Here is a 23,592-nt window from a genome sequence, read left to right as displayed (position 1 = left end):
TGATTGACTTGAAAGTTTAGTAATTGAAATATTATTGAATATAGGGTGTTTGAAATTTATGAACGCATACAAATGACTGCCGAAAAAAAAAGTTATTTCTTTGTTGATACGCCAGGTTGTGTTAGCGTCGAAAAAAAACTCGAAATATCCTTTCGCGACTATTTTTTTTTTTTGCTGAATTGAAATTGAAGTTTCCGTTGGTTGAGATTCCATCGGTTAAGGGCATATAATTTATATTCATAAAAATAGCGTTTAATTTGTTTTTTTAAATTATTATTGCACTGTTGCTCGTAATCAGACGTTCCAACTTCTGGGTGCTCTGCCAACTTTAATTTGATATCAACCCCATTAACTTGCGAGTACAGCGGTACGCAGTAGAATTATTCATCGTTACGCGCCCGGGTAAGTTTTCTTAACGGATGGTTTGAAAGGCAAACGAAACACACACGTCGTCGGCTTGCAGCACTTAGTTTGATTGGTAGCCAATAACGCAGCGCGACCACGACTTTCTGCGCGGAAGATCAAACACGGGTCTTTGGTCTTCCCGCAAATGTTTCCGGCCCTCAGGAAACCAAGAACTCCATTACGAGCTGTAAGGCGATGCACGGGGTAGAAACACTAATTGCCAACATTGAGACCTAGTTTTTTTAAGTTGTTTTGGACCCACCGGCCAAGATAGTATCTTCCATAATATATTACTAACATACCTACATCGATTGTGAGAATTTCACTATACAAGCTATTATTTTACTTTATTTTGGTAGCCACATATTTTGAGGTCAAACTTACCAGAGATACAGCATCGCCTACTTATTCATATGGAAAATGATTTTTATTTCAAAACAGTATTAAGTGTTTTTTTTTTTTTTTTGCACAGTTCAAAACGTCAAGTAGTTATTTTAACATTATAAAGCCATCCCGCCGAAAGTTTTTTTTTTGCTAGTAGTTATGGGCCCACCCAACAGATAGCGTCACATGTCGCGCAAGACTTGGTTTCAGTTTCCACTGTAAGAGTGGCACTTCTGTATTTCCCTCCTTGTTCTGTGAGGCGGTGGTCCGTCAAATGCGCTAGAAGCCGATACAGATAGCAAATACTGTAGAACCTAATACCGGCCTGTTTAACATGGATAAACATGGACACTTGCGAGAGTTGTCTAGAACTTTGTTTAGAAAATCTGAGGGAAATTACGAATTTACTTATGACTAGGAGAAATATTGTCATAAGTTCTATAAAAAGTCCACCACGTGGCAAAATTATGCATATCCAAGAGAGCGAGGTTGACCATGATAGCAGAGTTTGTGGGAAAAGAGGAGGGGTTACGGTAGAAAAAAAAATCCGAAATGAATATAAGACTCAACAAACCCAGGAAAAGAAAACTGGGGTGGTAGTGGTAATAGCACTTGGGAAATGATGGTACAGAAATACGAGGCAACGGGCGGAAAACACACGGACTGCTTTGACAGGGATGCAGCGCCTGGGGAGATTTGTGGGGAATCACTTAAGTCAGACTTGGCTGCGCTTCGAAAATAAAATAGAGAGAAGGGCGCTGTCAAAGTACATATGCATAGTGGTTCTGCAATGAGGGAGTTAATATAGAAAAATTAAATAAACTAACGGCAAAAGGAGCACAGTCGCAGTTCGAAAAAAAATTGTCTATTTCTCTGAACACAGGAAGACTAGAAGTAATGATTCATCATGGAAAAATTTGACTGGGAGACTTTGACGTACTGTGTCTACATTCGAAACATTTATTTTTATATTGGCTCTGAACGGCGAATGATGCTTGTTCAAACTTCCGACTCAATGAGGAAACTCGTAACTGCAATACAATAAGTTACAGTGACTTGCATAGTATCCTAACGCTAAATATTTTCTTTTTTTGATAACGTTATCATTGTCTTCAAATAAATGAAAATTGGCGTGGTTGTAGATTTTTGACGGTAGACTGATGTATTTTACAAACAGAAAATTATCATTCTGATGTAAATTTGTATACATATATTTTTTTTTCATTCTAATGTTTTTTGTATTTTTATTTTAAAAATTTTCAGCAATTTTTTTTTTACTAAAGTGTTCGATCGCCCTGAATCTACTATCAATATAATGTATTAGAAATAAATAAATTTAAATTAATAAGTATACTGTGTGTACTGTTTGATCATTCCGTTTCCTGTGTGTACTGTATGTTCAGTGCGATATTTTGTTGAATGTGTGACGTTTCGTTAAATGCACGTATTCAATGCTGTAGTTTATCTGAATTTTTACTAGTCCAAAACCTCTTTATCTTGATAAATCATTTTTCAGGGATTCTTGGCTTTCTTGTAAGCGTAAAACATGTTACGTGGGTTTAATTGAATAATTAGCTGACCTCGAAGAAGGTCATCAGGTTCGAATAAGACTGGTCTATATGTCTGACATTGTTCATGACCCGATCTCGCGGTCCGAAGACGCTTGGTCTATATGTATGGATGGCTTTGTACATTAATGGTTTAGGGGTTATTCTAAGTATCGAAAAACTAGACTTTAGTGTTAGGCATAGCGGCACCGTAATTATTTAGTTGGTCAGGTATGTTGTCTTGAGTTGTTTTTGGTAGAGTGAATGATTAATAAACTCCGCGAAAGGAAATTGAAACCAGAATATAAAATTTATTTTATATTTAGTTACACTTGTCACTTTTCAAGAATCAAACCGAGGACAGGAATCCATCGATTCAATATGTAAATTAATGAGTTATGTTTTCGTTTTGGAATTTTCCCCGAATTTATAGGTCAATAAATTTTCAAGATGGTGGTCATAATGGCTTACTGGACGCTGGTAGTAGAGGATTTTAGGTCTCTCTTAGGATTTAGAACGTGATTCATTGAAGTTATTACTTTTACATAAAATAAAATTTTTTTACATCGTCCAGGGATCAAACCAAGGACATGAATCGATCGAATGAATACGTATATTGATTAAAAATTTATTTAATGAATTTTGGAATTTTTTCGGAATCTCTAGCATTAAAATTACGGGATTTCAAGATGGCGGACATGATGTCATACTACCTGATGATATATATGCGATGAAAAAAGTGGTGGGGGTCAGTCTGCCAGCAGCCACCATGAGGGAAGGATCGGTCGCTATTTTTATTTTCTTGCCCTCACCGGGTTCGAACCGAGGACTCCGAGCTCCATGTCGTAAATGTATGTTTTTAGAAAAGTTTATTAATTAAATTTTTTTATAAATTTTTAGTATTAAATTCTGTCAAATATTTTTTTTATGATTTTTAAATTTTTTTCATTAAAATCGGATAGTAAAGAAAGATTTTTCAAGATGGCGGCCGTAACGGAAATTGCAATGGTGACGTCATAATCCTAAATGGCGGGGTTAAAATGGTGGAATGTTCGAGAAAACATAATTACGTCATCCAATATGGCATATCCAAAATGGCGGATCCAATATGGCCACCGGGGTCAAGTTCAAGGTCAAAGGTCAAGGTCATGACCATCCAAGATGGCGGCCGTGACGTGACAATCCAATATGGCGGCGGCACCACAGCCTGAAGCCTGTCCCAGTATGCCCTATTATATACTACTTATATGGTGACAAATTGTTAAGATTTTATATTTCTCAGCCTATTCTTACTTTTAAAATAACCCGTCCTATTTACCTAAATAATTATTTGCGATATTTACAAAGTACTAAAAAATATTTTTAGATTCTTTTAAAAAAATAAAGTTTTATGAACTAATAGAATAAGCGTGTTGAAAAATGGTTATTTACAGTCTGCTGATCAGCTTCCGCGGAAAAATCGTACTTATGTGGTGACATTTAATTGACTATAATTAATTTAAAAGAATTCAGTTGTGAACCAATTTCACACAGTTGGTGAGCGCAGTCGTGTTCAAGTCCTTCCATGCTCGCACGTGTATTTTATTTTAACGTGAATCCAACTTGACCCTAGCCTGAATGTAATTTCTTCCCGAGGAAGGAAGAAAGAGGTCCATCGTTAATGAGGTGTCGCAACCTTACCGCAGTATCCTTCAAATTCACCCCTCCCCCCCATAAAACCTAGACCACCTAACCCATTCAGAACCCGGGGTTCTGTCATAAATGAAAACTATGCTACTTAGAAACACGTAGGTTATAAACACGGAGCTATAAACACGCAACTTAAAGTTTAAAAACCTGATACTCACATCATATTAACACACTAGTTATAAAATCAAAACTCTGAAACACGCAGTTTAGAAGCATAATGCTTAAAAACACATTCTCTAAAATACAACTTAGAAACATTTTACTTAAAAAACGCAATTAAGAAACATGCTGCTTTGAAACAAACAATTTATAAATAACGCAATTTAGATACATGCAGCTTTAAAACACATTGTCCACTCCTCTCCGCTCCAGAACAAAATAAGACAACCCCCACACCCGGCCCGGGTTTGCGTGTATTTTGCACAACATTGCTGATGCCAAAAATTATTTTAATCGTGCAATAATTCTGAATTAAAACCCATCATAACAGGGTGTAGGAAAAATTCATAAAAAAAAAACATATACCATTTTAAATTACCTAAAAATATGTACTTTAAAAAAAGCCAAGGTATGTGTTTTTGAAGCAGCAGTTCACAAAAGATTAATGACTTTTGTTTAATTATTTTTTAAACTAATTTCTTATCTTTTTTACAAACTCTAAACTCATTAGAAAAACTTATTTTCAAATGCAGAAATAACAGACCGTGGGACGGGTTTCCTTTATATATAAATATATATATAGACGAATTATTATTAAAACAATAATAATTCGTCGTGTGGTAAACTTGTTTGTTCGTAACGGATAGCCCAATTAAAGACTTTATTACACTACACAGTTTTATTTATTGCCAATATTTACATAATTAACAAATAATCTTCCAAAAATGCTTAATAATCAATTAAACTTAATGTTTACTCCCCAGTCACTCAGTTTTTACACACCTCGCTGGGCCGCACCTCTGGCGCAACTCTCGCCGCAGCCGTCGCACTTCCCTTCGCCGGGGATCCGCTCGACGCTTCGCTCGGAACTTCGTTCGGGACTCTCGCTGCACTCGCGGCACTCTCGCGCAGACTGTCGCCCCGGAAATCCGCCACACCCGCGACACTATCGCACCGGAACTGAACTCCCTGCCCTGGAACCTTCGTCCAGGGACTTCGCCGCTTCGCCGCTCCGCCGCAACCGCGGCACTATCGCCCCGGAAACTCCGCCGCGGAAAAACTCCCGACTCCTCACTTCACTCCTCAGATTCTGGCGTCCTGGGCTTATATAGGCCCCGGCGCCCTTCTAGAATTCACGAGCGTGGCTGGGGCCAGTCGCGTCATTCCGCGCCGACCCGACGCGAGAAATCTTTAGACACGCGTCGGCAGCTGTCAGGTCAGTTACTTCGCTGAGATAAAGCGTTGCGCGGGGAGCGGTGGGAAGGAAGGAGGGGAAGCGGCGACCCTTGTAATCTACCAGACGCGCGTGGCATGTCTCACGTTGCGGCGGCCACGTTATGTCAGCCAGCTCTGCACCTGCGCGCCGCAGCCCTGCTTACGTTCGTAACAATATATATGTAAACATTCATAAAAAATATATAAAATGTTAAATAAAAGCTATGATTACAAAGCTCGTAGCATATCAAATATCTGCTACAGTCACGTAAATTCTATTAAAACCTGGCCACGTTTCCATTTCATACTAAAATTATTAAACGATAAAGTACAATACTTATAAATTTGCATATAAAAACAATACTAAGGAAAATCTCAACATTCTGGGAGATTGCAAGACGTCTTGCTACTAACGTAATTTAAAATGCTAAGAAAAATTACAAACATTACTTTCTCTTTAAAAAAAACCTGATAACATTTCTGTGCCGGGCAAAATCAAAGTTCGTTAAGCGCACTGCCGACCTGTTTGAAAGGGCCGTGACGTCACTAACTCCACAACTCTATCACCGCGTAATCAATGCATGCAATACACTCGCGCTAAGTCTTCCAATCTTTGCATTATGTCTACAGGCTTCGACTCGCGAGTTTTTTTTTTTTTTTTTTTTTTTTTTTGACAGGATCCAAACACACATTAGCGCACCGCTACTGGTTCAATCTGTTTATTCTATCACCGCGCTACCGACCCCGGGATCCAAACAACCATTCAAAAAAAGGGGGTTGTCTGTAAAGTCGGTTTACAGACGATAATTTTACGTGATAACGTCATAAGAAAACATTGATGAAAAAGTGCATACTTTTGAATTTTCAAATATTAATTTCAGTTTTTGCAAATTAAATTAAAAATAAACTGTTTAAATATAATCACGAACAATTAGTTAAAAAGCCCGTCCTTAACCTGTTTGATGTTATAGAAGATTTTCTCGCACGGTGGTTGCCCGGTTCTTGCACGCTCAGGCGGAACGTGACAATTTTTCGTGCGTGCAGACGACATTCGTCGATTTATAAGACGTTTATCACGTCAAAAACACGTTAAGTCCGTGGCCACTCAATTGTCGTCCCCGGTTCTGCCTCTTAACCGCATAGCTGCGTCTTACGTGCTCGGTCGTAATGCTGTTTCCAGATGCGAAGCAGAAATCCACGCGGTAGTTTTAACTTGCACGGCGTAGCACTCTTCTCTCATTCGGTCGCTCACGGAATTATTTATCACGCAGCACACCACGTGTGGACGTAACGTCACGTAGAAGTATTTCATGTTATGCACCACTGCCATTAACGAGAAGCCTAAGATGTACATCAATTTCTGTCCCTGCCCGAACACGGCCTGAATATTCACCTTCGGCCAACCTCAGGTATTTGTTTCATTTTTGCGCAGGAAAAATGAATTCAAATATTAAAAGTGGTCGGTTAGGTTAGCTACATTAAAACACTTTAAAACACTATGGACGGTTAGTTAGGTTAGTATAGCTACATTAAAATAAACAGAGAAATATAAATATATATAAATAAACCCGAGGTTGGCCGAAGGTGAATATTCGGGCGTGTTCGGGCAGGGACAGAACTTGATGTACATCTTAGGCTTCCCACTATAAACCCGGTGCGCTATACGCTCGCCGGCCCAGTCATCACTGTCCGTACCGCTGCGGTCAACCACCGCTACTTACGTCACGTCCTCTAACGGCTATCGGCGAACTCAGAAGTTCTGAGCCCGATCAATTTATCTTAACAGTCCAAACATTTTAAGCCCTATTAAACACGTAGCACAAAATAAAAAGTTACTGGAAAAAAAACTTAATAACATTATTACCATTATATTATATATTCCAAGCTTACACTTGACTCAGTTTCTAGAGACAGATAAAAGTTTCTGGAAGCGGTGGCCTTCGGCCAGAGCCTATCGGCCAACTAGAAATAAAAACGGACATAAACCAATTAACTTTAAAATAATTAAAATAGTTTAAAAAAAGGCACCTGAAACTATACTGTAACAAAAAATTAACTAAAAAAATACTGTATGTTTGTCTTGAAAACGTAATTAGGGCGAATATTGTGGCGGAAACGCCACAACATATAGTATAAAAACAACTTAGAAACACGTGACATAGAAAATTAAGTCTTAGAAAAACGCAACTTATTAACGCGCAACTTAGAATAAACTTAAATTAGTGACACATTACTTGGAAACATGCAACGTAGGAAAAAAACCAAATTTAGAAACAAATAATATAGAAACATTTTAGAAATAGTTTCTGCATTAATCCTGTTCTAATCTACGTGGTTATAGCTTGTTATAGTTCTAACCTGTGAAAGTTATTAGTTGTGTGTTTCCAAGCTGTAAGCAGTATTAGTTATATTTTTTATAAACTACGATAGTTCTAAGTTTCTATATTAATTTACGATGATTCTAAGTTATGTGGTTCAGCGTTGTGTGTTTTCTAACTTATGTCTAAGTTTAGTTTTTTGAAATGTGACATTTCTAAGTGGCGACGTTTCTAAGTTGTTATTCTTCCTAAGTTCCGTGTGAATCCCGCACGACCCAACCTTGTCGAGAACATATTCTCACTCCCGGAGTCTAGCAGTTCCTGGTTTCAGCGGCCCATGATATACACCGCGGCTTCATCGACTGCACGGCTGAGTGCGAGGGGTGGTTGGCAGAGGAAAGAGCAGGGGGGAGCGCCCCCCCCCCCCCCCTGCTAGCTACCTCAAGATGTATCTCTCCAACCAGACCTCTCTGCGCCTCTGGTGAGATACCACCCCTCTGTGGGCACAAGGCTAGGCATCTGCGTATCTCTTGGCGAAGACTGCATCTCGAAGCGCTCTTCAAAGTCCCAGACGACTGGTACTTCGTAGGAAGTACACCCGATCTCGGCTCTCGAGTTCCATGTTTTAATGTAAAAATAAAAGTAAACACACGCGTGGAATGAAGGAGAGCGTGTTTACTTCAGTCCGAATGGTTTGATTATAATCCGAGTTAATTCCCGCGAGTCCTTGCTTAAGGGGCTTGCCTTGTCATGGATGTTAAGGGGGTGCCTCCCATTTCAGGTCAAGATTTTATATTCACAGTAATTACAGATAAACTTGTAGACGTTTTCAATTGTTTAACTTTCACGAAATGAAAAATATATACAAAGCGTACTTTTTGCATAATTAGCTACCAAAGTTACATTTTTAACGTTTTTTGGTTGTACAAATAAGGAGAATTTAATTTATTGCAGAACTGAAACTTTTTAGGTTTAACTGCAATGCCACTGGCTACTTCAAGAAATGGTTTGAATTTCTTTCAGAAAATATTAATTAATTTTACCTGGCATTTCGAAATTCTCAAAATTGTTATAATTTTGACAGCCAAGAAACATGAAACGATTTTTTATGATAGAAATACAAACCATATTATGAAATAGCCAGTAGCATTGCAGTTAAGCCTAAAAAGTTTCAGTTCTGCAATAAATTAAATTATCCTTATTTGTACAACCCATAAACGTTAAAAATGTAACTTTGGTAGCTAATTATACAAAAAGTACGCTCTGTATATATTTTTCATTTCGTGAAAGTTAAACAATTGAAAAAGTCTAAAATTTGATCAGTGATTAATATAAATATAAAATCGTGACCTGAAATGGGAGGCACCCCCTTAAGTGCGACGCTCACCGATGTTTCCAGCGAGGTATCGCCTCGAAGCCCGATGCGCACAGTCTTCTCGTCATGCATAGGTGTACTGTGAGATCGAGAGCGGTGAGCGGTAACCATTAGAGGTGTAAAAGTAACGAAAAAAAAGCGTACCCGTATGTATTCGTTACTATAACAATCAGTACTCGTTACTAACGTATCGTTACTCGTTACTTCTGATACCGCATAACATGCAACGAAACAAGTCGTATTGCGTACGCGTACAGTATGACGTCGCGTAAATAATAATAAATAGAATATATACAATTAACAATATTTGATAATTAACAGTTTTTGTTAACCAAGAAACAATTAAATCTCATTAGAGCGGCTTTATTATATTATAGCTTTTAAGATAATAAAAAAACGTGAAAATTCGCGATAATAAAAAACCTAAACATACATATTTCTAATTTGTAAAAAATACTTTCTTACGTTGTTTCTGTTCCAATCTCAAACTTTGTCTACACACACAATACCTTTAATAAACAGTAAAAAATTTGGACGACGAATTTCCAAATTATACTTTACTTAATAAACAAACATCGTTCTTTGTAACTTAAATTCCTCGAATATGCGCCCGCATGTGTGAAACATACGAAAAATGCGAGTAACGAAATGCAGCCGTGTGTAACGTTTCGTTACTCGTATATAGACGGCGCACCCGTTACTCAGTATCGAATACATACGGTTTGCTACAGCTCTAGTAACCATAAAATTACATGAAGATGCATGTCCCTTGAGTGCTTTAAAGAATCTTCACCAGTAGTTTCATGCCTAAAAATTAGCCTGAAAACAAGCGTTTTAGTTGTTTTCACTCTCCTAAAAACACAGTTTAAAAACGAAATCCGGAAACAGAACTACTCATCCACCCTCAGTGTATTCTTAAATGAATTTCGTAAACAGATGTCACTCGGATATCGTGAGTAGTTTTCAAATATCGCATTATTATTTTTTTTTTAAATCTGAAGCTCTGCCACCTTATGTATGCCCGGCCAGACGGGGTCCCTAAAGCAAGCATACTCAGTTCCCTAGAATCACACATATATCCGGGGATAAACGAAGAACCCTGAATGGATTGTTGGATTGTTGCCAGTTGATTTTTTTTTCCTTCTTAGATTTAAGTTTGGAAAATTGTTAACAGTGCAATGAAGCTTGCTTCCAATCGGACGATCTTCCGTTATTGACGTGACAAAGTCTAATAAATCGATGAACGCCGGCTGCACGCACGAAAGTGTCCCGTAACGAACATTGTCCAGTTACGCTATGTCCCGTTACGTTATGTCCCGTTACGCTCATTGTACGCTTGAGCCGCATCTATATCTCTTCCACTCGATTGGAACAACCATCGATCTGACTTTTTCGAGGCACATTAAACTTGAAACACTCCCATTCGTTTCCTACTTTTCCTATCATCGTCCTATCCTTAACAGAATAACACAGATTGGAAGAAGTTAAATAGCAAACATGTATAAAAGTTATAGTTAAAATAATCTGTTCGTTAAAGTAATAAACATATTTGAATTAATGAGTGTAAATAAAAGTAAATTTATCAATTAAATTGTAGATTTCATTTCACTCCTCCTTTGTATCCATACAAAATAGTGATAATTCAATAAAAATGATTCAATTTTATTCATAAAAGTATGCAATCATTTCATCAATGTTTTGTTATGACGTTGTCACGTTAAACTATCGTCCGTATACCGACTTTACAGACAACCCAATTTTTTTTTCTACCCCGTGTGAGTTGGGTTAGCATTGCCGGCGCTTCCCGTTCAGCCGGCGGGTTTCCTCGGTGTGCTCCCGCGGCGATGCAGTCCGTCATTCGCGCCTCGCGTGATCTCCACACGCCCGCCTGCAGAGCGCTCTGTTCCCGCGGCAGCGCGCCTTCTGTCGCCTTCTATCGCCTTCCATCGCCCCGGCCGGGCACTCTCTGCGTTCCCGTTTCTGTTGAGGCCCCCGCCTACCCGGGCACACACGCGGTGCGCGGAAGAACAGCTCGATTTCAAAACTACTCAAGATATCCGAGCGGGGTCTGCTTACAAAAAGCATTTAACAGTTCGCTGAAGGCCGAACAAAAAAAAAACTTTTGATTTCGGATTAAGTTTTCAAAACTGTATTTTTTAGAAGAGTTAAAATGGCTAAAACCGCATGTTTTCGTAGTAATTTTTAGGCGTAAAACAACCGGTACAGATTATTGAAAGCACTTAAAGGGACTTGCATTACACCTTTACCTTCATTTCTCGGCCATGTAATGTTACGGTCACCGCTTAAATTCCACAGTTATCCTGTGACGACGAGAAGACTGCGTGCCAGCTTACACTGAGAAAAAGGGTTGGTTCTAGAAACCAATTAAATTTTTATGCATACTGGTTGTTTCATTCAAAAAATATTTGTTTGACTCTACCTAATATTTATTTGATCATACTAAACGTTAGAAGCTCCAAACAAACGATAAGTGTTGGCATAAATAAATCATTTGTTTAAAATTAATTTGTTGTAGCGACCAATTATTTGGTTGGGTCAACACTTCAAACGAATATTTAGTTCAGCTAAACAAATCATAACTCTTCCCCAAAAAAAACCACGTGTTTGCTTAATCTTCATCAATTCAAAGTTTTTTTTTTTTTTCGCTATACTAAACCATTTGGTTAGCAACACTACGTATATAGAGGCGACACCGCGCTAGAAATACCGGCGAAGCGTCGCTGATATCATCCCGCCTCACTGACACACAAACACACACATAGTGTTAGTGAGGCGGGATGATAAGCGCGACGCTCGATGGTGCTTCTAGCGCGGTATAGCCTCTAAGCGCAAAGCTCTGAACTGGCGCGCAGCCTTCTCGTCGTCAATGGATAACTGTGAAATTTGAGCGGTGACCGTATTTTTATATTACGGGAAAATGAAGATAAAGGTGTAATGCAAGTCCCTTAAGTGCTTTCAAGAATCTGTACCACTTGTTTTGCACCTAAAAATTACTCTGAAAACATGCGTTTCAGCCATTTTAACTCTTCTAGAAATACAGTTTAAAAACATGATCCAAAATTAGAAGTACTTTTCGGGCCTCAGCGAACTCTTAAATGCTTTTCGTAAGCAGAGCCCACTCGGATATCTTGAGTAGTTTTGAAATCGCGTTGTTTTTCCTGAAGCTCTGCGCACCGTCTGTGTGACCAGGTAGGCGGGGGCCTTAAGAGTTGTTACTTCGCGCGGTCTTAGAGGCGTGGCGCTACCGAGTGGCGAGTGAGGAGACACCGGAGAGCCGCCCTTGTTGACGCGGGTCGCCACGTGTCTCCGCTGACGTGGTGTGGAGGTGTCCACACTGGCCGCTGCTCCCCCGACGCGCGGACTGCTTCACTGCTTCCCTGCTTCACTTGGCCATACCGTCATGCCGGTATCCAACCCAAGACAACCGCCATACGAGCACCACGCCACAGTTGGCCTGCACAGAAAATCTATGTTCTGTACTTTTAAAAAAAAAAGATTCCTTTGGAAACCACTTGCCAGAAATAGTTTGTAAATCCACAAAAAAAAATAGTTTCTAATTTGTACAAAATATGTATATGGACAATTTTTTTTGCAAATATGAAATACGTTTTTCTGGAATATAATGAGTATTTCTTGCGAAAATTGCCGCATAATTACGTATATATGCTAACTGATGTTTCATTCAAGCATAATTGTTTAACTATAGAAATATAATCTAATATTCTATAGTTGGACTTTATTTTGTTTTATTGTGTTTATTAATGTGCGCAGTTGATACTGGAAAGGTATTCAGAGAACATTTACAAATAACTTTTAACTAATGGAGCTACTGGGACAACACAAAGCATAAATGCCTGGGTTAAAGAATCCGAACCCAGGATTACTGCGAACACTATTTTGTAGTTATACAGTTGTTTTCATGTAAACGTACAAATTTACAAATATCTGTAATTTTATATTAATATTTCTGTTCCATTTACAAAAAAATACAGTGTGAGGAAGTTGACATGTCCACCTCATAGTGCGAACTGATTTTCACTCTCTTGAAGTTAAAAATATTTATATTCGCCTTGCAGCTCCTTGTATTTAAATAAACCAACAGACTATACTTCAATGTACAATAAGTTATTCTTGTAATTGCTGTCTGCTGTATAGTTACCAATAAACTATATGTTTTACTGGGTGTCACGGACCTTGACCAGTTTATAAATATTGACACGCTATGTTTTTCGCTTCGTATTTATCAATAATAATTATGAATTGAATTTCATAAATTCAACACAGTAAGATTTCATATCAGCTAGTACTCAAATATTTTTGCACGTTTCGATAAAGAGATTATTTCATTCATTTTGAATTACTTTAGTCTATCAACTTAAGTATTTAAGGCCTTAGGACTATTCGTGTTGGTTTAAACGCTTGGATCAATTTAACTCTTAATGAAGTAGACTCATCCTGTAGCCTGTGGTTCGAAGGTTACAGAATGGCAAATGTTATAAAGCTTTTTTGTAATAATAAAACATTTAATTTAACTTGCAGGTTTTAATTAATGTCCTTAAGGTAGTTCTAATTTTTCCTAAATTAATCATTTAGATTATGTTTAAAATTTATAAATAACAAATAGCAAAATTTTAACGTATTCATCTATAAAAGATTTGTAAATTTAAAATAAAATTTAAGAATAGTAATAAATTACCTGAATCCAAATTTTTGAACACGAGGATATAAGAGCTTTCGGACTGGTCTTATTATTATATTTTCACATAACATTTCTTGAATACCAACAAGAGTTGCTGTGGGAAAACCCCGCTGTTCCGTAAACTTTCCCTTGTCTCTCCTCAAAAAGCATTTTAAGTCAGTGCGGGTTAAAAAAAATGTCTCTCTTGTTTTTTTTTTTTTTTTTTCTCTTGCTTGTTGGAAACCACGCCCTGGTGGTCCTGCATATTTCAGTGCGCCTCTTCTCAAACCTTTAAAATTCCTGATACACGTCTTTCTTTCCAGAGTGCTTGTCCAAAAGAATTCCGTAGTGTAACACGAACATCAAAATAACAATCAAGTGACACATAGACCTATATCACTTGTTGCATCACAGTACCTTGATAGAAAACCCTTCTCAAACAAGTCTGACGTAAAATATATCGCTCAAATACTTAGCTCCTCAATCTTGCAGTTCTTTTACTTTTTAACTGATATGCATTTAAAATATTTCTCGGGCAAGAAAATTTTTTTTTATGCGAATCATAAAAATAACGCCTGCTTCAAACTCTAGTGCACTAAAGCAGGTGATCACGTTAACAGTTTATGCATGTGCAATAGTTTTTATAGCATTTTGAATCACACATAAAAACAAAACAAAATGGGGTGTGGCTGTGTCATGGACACGGCCGTGTGTTGAACGTAAATACGTGTACGTAATAGGTAGTATTTTCTATGCAAAATATAAAATACGCTATTTTATGTATGTTTTTATCATGTTTGAACACTAAGAAATCGCGTATAAACCGACGTTATATATTTTTGATTACTTTTTTTAATTTTTACACCATATATACTCACTGTAACTTTTTTACTCTTGTTTTATACATGCAATCGATAGATTATGACGAGAGCTGACGACTAAAACTCAAACGAACGTCGTAGCTTCTCCGAGTCAAAAGTTATACTAAATGGAAAATGACCTCAAAATGGTGGCGCTTCCCCCTCCACCGCACGTGATGAGTTACAGTCCTCACTTAGCGTAACGAATACTTTGATCCTTTAGTTATCCAGTGGTATAATTAAATTTTGGATGGAGATGATAGATATGTAGCTGCAACATCAAACTGTATCCCCTGATTTTGTTATCATTAGTTTTTTGAATTGCCTCCCACTATGGAAGAAATTTTAAAGACGTATTCACGTCAAAAAAATATATAACAACTAAGAATTTAGCTAGAGTTATTTCAAACCAAATTGATTCTAAGAGTAGGCTTACTTTACAATGACAATCCTGCATCTCAAAGTAACGAAACATTCTTTCAGTAATGTTGCTGAAAACTAAGAAGGTAAAAAAATATTATAAATGGTCATAAACATGCATTAAATTAAAATGTTTGTGTATACATATATGCACGTCTAAACAAAGCCTGTATGGGGATTGTGATATGTGTAAACGGATAACACCCCGAATTAAACTAGTTACATACATTTATCTGATTCCACATACTTTTCTTCAAGAACTTTGGTAAAGTTAGACCAAAGTCTAGCGAAAGGTTATTCATGAAAACCATATTAATGAGTTGTTCACTATTAATTCCATCACCGCATGTTCCAAATAAAAACAACTGCGATAGAGTATTGCAATTTTATGTTGCTTTTAGAAAGTTCCAAAAAAAAATATTAACACGATCGCACAGTTACACTTGTGTGGGTTTAAATTCAATCGAAAAAAATATTACTGTAGATTTATTAATAAAATATCAGTCGAAAACATATAACGTCTAAGTTGCTTCTCACAGCTGGTGATGGATTTATGCAAATGATGGATTAAGGTTTTTTATGTGGAACACTTAACGTCTGAATAATGTTTAACCGAAAGAATTTCTACAACCACCGGGAAAAATTGTTGGCGTCACAAGATGTTGTCACTAAAATAATTATGGTAACAGCATTATTTCTCGTATTTTGTTGTGAAGTATCCCTTCTTAAATACTTTCTCTATTAGCTTCAATCAAGAGGTGATTCAGCTCCCAATTCAAAAGTTCATACCAGCCTTGGGAGGCAATTCAGACCATAAATCGTAAAAAACATGTTTTCAATTTACTTTTTCGTGACGATTGGAATCATCTTGTGTGTAAATTTACAGAAAATACTGGAGTCTGCCAAAATAACTTCTCAGCAGTGATATATTACCGTGACTTTGGCATGAGCTTTGTTTCAAACATCAGCTACGAGCTAGTAATCTGAAGAGAGAAAAAAATGATGTTGCTTTGAAAAAAAAATCGAAAACGCAGTCATACGGACTATCGACAGAAGTGAAAATTTAAAATTACCCCAACTTAACTCCCTACTAAAAAATAGTTAATACTCGCAATGTGTACCACACAATAACGTTAAAATATCCTTGGAAAATAAAAATAAAATGAAAAACTTATATCTTTAAAATTAGAATAAATGAAGTTTTATCCTTTGAAAAATAAATAAACTATGAACTGAAATCCACAAATAATGAACATTCACTACGTAAACAAATAAACAAAAGAAAATCGCTCAACGCGGTCAGTTTAACTTCACTTACTGCTACTACAGCATGTCGGTGACGCGAACTCATAAGGATTTTACCCATCCAAAAAATCGCTCAACATGGCTACAGAAGTTTTCACTACAAAAAAAATTGGTTGCCTGTAAAGTCGGTTTACGGACGATAGTTTAACGTGACGTCATAACAAAACATTGATGAAATTATTGCATACTTTTATGAATAAAATTGAATCATTTTTATTGAATTATCACTATTTTGTATGGATACAAAGAAGGAAAATGAAATCTGCAATTTAATTAATAAATTTACTTTTATTTGCACTCATTAATTCAAATATGTTTATTACTTTAACGAAGAGATTATTTTAACTATAACTTTTATACATGTTTGCTATTTAACTTCTTCCAATCTGTGTTATTCTGTTAAGGATAGGACGATGATAGGAAAAGTATGAAACGAATGGGAGTGTTTCAAGTTTAACGTGCCTCGAAAAAGTCAAATCGATGATTGTTCCAATCGAGTGGAAGAGAGACAGACGCGGCGCAAGCGTACAATGAGCGTAACGGGATACAGCGTAACGGCACAATGTGCGTAACGGGACAATGTGCGTAACGGGTCACTTTTTCGTGCGTGCAGCCGGCGTTCGTCGATTTATTAGACGTCACGTCAAAAAAAAAATAGTATACCTCAATCACGTATATGTCACGTAGTTTCATGTACGTTTCCGATCGGGTGGTTGCGTCGGCAGGGCTCGGGAACATTCCGCGGTTTGTGGCGGTGAAGGACCAAAAAAGGCGAGGAGTCCTCTGGAAGATTCGCTGATAGCATTGATCGTAGGGCCGTCCCGGACCCAGTGTTCGCAGGCAGAGCGATGCTGCTGAACGCTGTCGGGGGTTTGCGGCTGCAGATAGGCGGGTGACCGGCCCGGTGAGGTCAGAGACACTGCCCTGTCGCGGTGCCGCCCGACTGCGATGACGTCACGGCTGCTCCCGGGATTAAAACAAACACACAATCGGCGCGAGGGGACAAAGCGCAGATTACCAAACAGCGAGGTATCGGCGCCGGATGTCGGCCCTGCGGTGTGCGGACACCGGTGTTTCCACTGCGATATTTTTCCCATCACACTGGATGTCTTCAATGATTACAACCGGGAAGCCTTCATTTCACCGACGAGAGAGCCACACCCGAAGTTCCCCAAAGTTCATGCTCGCTTTTTTTTTTTTTTCGTTCTATCTCATTGTATAAACCGGTGTGGCATTAAATTTTGCGGTCGATTAGGATAGGTTAGCTACATTATAAATACTTTAAAACATTGTGTATGGTTGGTTATATTAGGTAAGTATAGCTACATTAAAAATAGCTACTGTAAAATCTTTTTTATGATTGCTTAGCAAATAACTTTTTAATATGTAGCTATCCAGGGCTAGGAAACCGTTTACATGATTTCACAGTATCTTTAATGTAGCTATCCTAACCAAATCAACCGTTTTAAAGTATTTATAATGTAGCTAACCTAACCTAATTGACCATTAGTTATCATGAGTTACAATGAACAAAAAAAACCGAAGATGCACGATCGGCGTTTGGCTCTCTCGTCTGTGAAAAGAAGGCTTCCCATTACAAACCTTTAATTCAGACCGTCCACAACAAATAATACATCTAATTGAAAATAAACCAACCTAGGTTTTCCATACAAAATGTCCAATATGTGCCACCTTCAGTTACACGGCAAACGATACGACCTCAAGTCTTGATTCTTCCCACACTTTGGTTGACGGAGTCCGAAGAAATGGAAGCAAATAGCCTTCTTCAATTCTCCGTGTCTCGACTCCGGCAAATCGTTAGGTAGCGGCTGGTACGTAGACGCGATCATGACGTTATGTCAGGTGAGTGTGGAGGCCAAATAAAAGAAAAATATCTGTCGTCTCTAACTGCCCAATACCGTCGGCGGATGTTTTTTTGCCACATGAGGGATCACATTTCAACTTGAAAACGAAACGCGCGTCGAACTGAAATTATTACAAGTTCGCTCTCAGCAAAATTGAACACAAAACGCTTTACGCTCAGGAGTCGCCATTTTGCGCAGGTGGCGCTGCAAGCGAGAAAACAACGAAGCAGCACTCGCGCATGCGCTTATCCAAAACTTTCCGAGTTACTCTTTGATTAGAGTTCATCTTTAAATCAATTATGTTCATCAGCAAAGAATTTACTGTAAGAACAAATTATTTCTACTTGGTTTTCCAAAGTGTGAGTTACGCCAGTTTTTGGTGATTGTTGGATGGTTGGAATTGAAGTGCAGGTATTAACCTGTAGGTGTCGGTTGCCTGTATAATTTAGTGGTGATTTTGCAAGTTTTCTTGGTGACTAGGACATCTAGGAAAGGAAGGTTCATATAGGTTTCCGATACATATGTGAACTGTATAGAAGGTGTTGAGTGAATTGAGGAAATTTTCGAACTTCATTAAATTTTCAGGTACATGATTTGAGATGTTCATCTCACGCTTTTAAATCTTGAAAAAAGTGTTTCTGTATTTATAGTAAATAATTGTAATTTTATAGAAAATTATTTTATAAATAATTTATTTTTACAAAAATAAGAGTACCTATACAATTTCCAGTTTAGCAGTGTTGTAATTATTGATATAAAACATTGAAGTTGCATTTCCTTCTGCTTTTGTTACTTTAGGTACTTGACTGATTTTGCTTATTTGTAAATTATTGTGGATACTACCTTTGTAAATATAGACCAGGATAACAAGGTTTTGAACATTTTTTTTTTTTTTTTTTTTTTTTAGTTGAATCATTTTAAAATAAAATTTTTAACTTTATGCCACACTTCGACACATTGTAAAAAAAAATAGTTTAAAGCTTGAAATTTTTAGAAAACTATTTCATGATCATCATCTCACTCTAAAAAATTGGTTGTCTGTAAAGTCGATTTACGGACGATAGTTTAACGTGACAACGTCATAACAAAACATTGATGAAATTATTGCATACTTTATGAATAAAATTGGATCATTTTTATTTTAATAATAAATTAATAAATACTTGAAATTATACTAGTAATCAGATTTTTAAAATGCAATGATAATTAACCTTTATTGCCGAAATTGTTGTTGTAATAAGCAATGAAAACCACATTAACTTTTCACTTCACTTTATAAACAGTCGAGTGGAAGAGAGATAGATGCGGCGTAAGCGTACAATGAGCGTAACGGGACACAGCGTAACGGATAAATGTGCGTAACGGGACAATTTTTCGTGCGTGCAGCCGGCGTTCATCGATTTATTAGACGTTGTCACGTCAGAAAAAAAATTAGTGCTTGCAGCGCCCATGATCACAAGTTACCCACATCAGACGCCGCACAAGTCAGCAACCAATGAAACACGCGTCGTTTGGTCACGTGTGCAGAGGACCGCGCCAGTCGCTACCAATCAGAGAATAATTAGAAATCTCTATGACCCAACAATGTTTCGGTTTACTTATACGTGCATATGTGGATCCTAGCCTAGTGCTGCAAAATAACGCGAAGTTCGAAGTTATCTGGTCGGTAAAAATATGTTTTTCACTTCCCATAAACTCCCAAGTTATTTTTTTTTTTAATGGAACATTTATTCACGTAAAATTTACACATATTTGTGCGTTTATACATAAACATGAAAAACAACTGTATCAATACAAAATATGGGTTCGGATTCTTACCCGGGCATTTTCTTTGTGTTGTCCCAGTTCCTCCAATAGTTAAAAGTTCTTTGTTAATCGTTCCATGAATAGCTTTACAATATTAACTGCGCACATTAATTAACACAATAAAACAAAATGTAGTAAAATTATTGAATACACGAAAAAAATTTTTTCCCTGGTTTAGATAATTATGCTTGAATGAAACATCAATACAATAAACGATTATGCACCATTTTTCGTAATAAATCCTCAGTATTATCTCGAAAAACGTATTTCGTATACACAAAAATAACTACAGCCAAGTTTTCTAATAAGTTACAATATCTTTCTTGCAGGATTATAAACTATTTCTTGGCAACTGGTTTCGAAAGGAATTTTTTTGTAAAAGTACATAAATTTAGTTCTGTGTAGAGTGTTAAACATTATAAACTAAAATGTACGAAAATGCTGGTTATAAATGATCTAGTGATCTTCTTTGATGTATGGATATATTCGTCAATGCTAAGGCACAAGGGCTAATTACTTTGAAAATGAAATCAAAACAATTATCTTGAAATGTTAACAAAACATTCAAAACTGGTAAAAAGTCTCCAACAAAAACACCCTTCGTCCTTCCGTGCGTCTTTCTAACTTTCTTAAAACATTTGAGCACGGGAAAGTGCGAGTCTAGCACAGTTTTTTCAGAGGTAGCAGTTATCTGGAACCACGAACACTTTATTTTTACTTTCGATGCATCATTTCCTGAAAATTCCGTAATCCTTGCTGTCAATTCCTGAAACAGTTTTGAGGTAGGCTCCAGGTGGCTGTACTGTACCGCCGAAGCTGGCACAGAAGGGCTTTATCTCCCTGCTTCCGGCGACCGCTATGTGTTTGCCTCACGCCTCCGGTGACGACGGGAGTTCCTTGTTCTTTCCGGCGACAAAATGGCGTCGTCCAGCTCGTTGTCACCTGGGGCACGATGTCTGGCCGTTCATGTCCTCGTACAAAGCCCCTTCCCCCCACCCCTCCACCCAAGACACTTCCTGGTAGAAACTTGTCCTCACACGTACACACACACGCCAAACCCCTTATTTCTCCCTGAAACGACATTTCGGCATTAAAACAGTTGTTTTAACACACAAACTAATTTTCATAGCGTTTAGAAAAATAATAATTAGAACACAGATTTGAATAAAATTAGATGGAAAAAAAAATTCCATCTCTTTTTTTTTTTGGGTGGGTAGTCACATTAATGAAGAGAGAATGTTCTAGTTTGCCTGCATCAAATGTTACCACTGATTTTATACGTGTTCTTAGAACAGATGCCGCAGTATTTTGGGACACTGAATTTGCGGGGTTTTTTTTTGTGAAAAAGAAATAATTTTAGATGTTTTTAAATGCGACTCACCTTAGCTTAAACTTTTGTGTTCGAACTCTTCATTTTTCTATTAAACTTTCTTGATGTATCAAAAGCTTTGGGAGCGCGTTTCATCTTGTAAAGGTAGGTAAAAACCATACAAGTAGGTACGATAGATTTCCTTCCAATTTAACTTTTTCCTAAAAAAATGAAAGAGGGATAAAATATGATCATTAAAAATAAATTTACTATTTGTTAATACTAACTCCGTGCCAACTTTAGTTTTGTTATGGATTTCGGATTTATATAGTTCACCTTTTGCTAAATGACAATTAATACAAGCACGGGGGTTTGCTACTGTTTGCTTTGTAAACAGTATTTTTTTTTTTTGAAATGGAACAGAAATATTCAAAAAAATTACAGATATTTGTAAATTTGTACAACTACACGAAAACAAATGTATCAGTACAAAATAGTGTTCGCAGTAATGCTGGGTTCGGATTCCAGTATTAACTGCGCACATTAACAAGCATAATAAAACAAAATAAAGTCTTTTATTGAATATTCTGTTTGCTTCTCCGTGATTTAAAATAATAACGCTTGAATAAAACATAAATTAAATTATAAAATTATGCTTCAATTTTTGTAAGATATAGTCAGTATCATCTCGTAAAACGTATTTAATGTAGGCTAAAATAACCATTTACATGTGTTGTACAAAGTTATAATATTTTTCTTGTAATATTTCAAACTATTTCTAGCAACAGGTTTCCAAAGGAATCTTTTGTAAAAGTATAGAATTTGTTGAAGGTCACGGGTTCTGATCCCAGCAACCCTGGCGCGACCCGAGTTGAAGGGCAGAGAGTGGTGAAAACAAGTCATTTCGGAGCCCACGTAAACTTTAGGTCCCTTTTTACTTAAGCCCTCCCTGACGAAATAACCTACATTTACCATCTTTTTTTTCGTTTTCCTTTTGAACTGTTGGAATTACGTAACAAAACGTAACAATTATCCAGCGTAAACTTTCTTATAAACACTGTACCTACAACTAATTTCGATAATAATTCTTTGCTCCCAGTAGTCATTAATCCGTTCATTGTATTAATATTTAAACATAAAAGTAAATATGGTTAAGTACTCTGAAAGTAAGTTTGTAGAGATAAAATGGATTAATGCTACGTATCTTTATCATTCTTGTTTTCTCGTTTAGTCCATGCATCAGCTATGTAAACTTCCAGACGAATCGTTAAGGAAAACCTGCGGTTGGTTTGCACTCGCTAATCATATGTTTGGGTGAAAGACGTGGTTTCAGGATCACCAACACAGATCTTTGCCACTAGACTATTTTCCACCCGGGGTAAGACCTCACCTTAGCCCCCCCCCCCCCCCCCCTTTTTTTTTCCCCCAAACCAACCAAACCAAAACCCTTCCCGACAACACCTCATATCTCCGCCACATATTAATTCCACTATTTCAAATATTTTTTATTCAACTTAGACGGTAAATAAGTAGATTTATTTGCAGTTGATTCATTTTTAATACGTATCAAGTTGGATGGAATGGGAAGAATGCTAGTTGTTAAATATTCGACAATATTGTAGCCCGCCAAGCTATTGGTTAGATTTCCTTTAAACAACATTGGTCTTAAACTGGAGTCGCTGTCGGTCTGGAGTTGCGCATGATAAAAAAACCAACGTCGTAATAAAATATTTCGTTACTCAAACATCTGGCAAAGTAGGCAACTCCTCTGACCGGCAGTAACAAATATAACAAAGTAACAGAGTAGAAAAAAACTACAGAGAAACTGCGTTATTTAGCCATAGTGGAGACTAAAAAAACACTAATAACAACACGAACAGCTGTCACTTATTTCGCGCAAATTTATTTCGCAATATTAAAGACTGTATAAAAATATTTTTAAAAATTACCCAAAATGAATGCTGAATTATTTCACTCTCATAAAACTACTGTAAAAATTACCAAAATACAGACGCTTATATTATATAATAATAATCAGTAACAGACCTTTTTAAAAAAATTACAACACCGCAAATACTATCAAAGAGAATAACAAAGACAGCTCAGGACTGCAAAACAAATTTACAAGGTACCTGTATTTACAAAAATTTACCGTTAACTTCAAACGTATTATAAAGTTTATTCTCTCGCCCACCTTTAACTTTCCTCGTCGTATTCTGCATGAAAAACTCGCAAA

General features: G+C 37.1%; 1 protein-coding gene and 1 long non-coding RNA gene across 2 annotated transcripts in view; one reads left to right on the top strand and one right to left on the bottom strand.

The window, feature by feature from the left end:
* LOC134535890 (tachykinins) overlaps nucleotides 1-23,592 on the top strand; it is a 352,147-nt gene that overhangs the window by 250,522 nt on the left and 78,033 nt on the right. The window lies entirely within an intron of this gene.
* Nucleotides 1-23,592, bottom strand: part of LOC134535891 (uncharacterized) — a 324,926-nt gene that overhangs the window by 300,241 nt on the left and 1,093 nt on the right. The window lies entirely within an intron of this gene.

The sequence above is a fragment of the Bacillus rossius genome, chromosome 10 (assembly GCF_032445375.1).
Source record: "Bacillus rossius redtenbacheri isolate Brsri chromosome 10, Brsri_v3, whole genome shotgun sequence".
Classification (NCBI taxonomy): domain Eukaryota; kingdom Metazoa; phylum Arthropoda; class Insecta; order Phasmatodea; family Bacillidae; genus Bacillus; species Bacillus rossius.
Note: the sequence above shows the minus strand (reverse complement) of the source record. Positions and strands in the feature narration are given on the sequence as shown.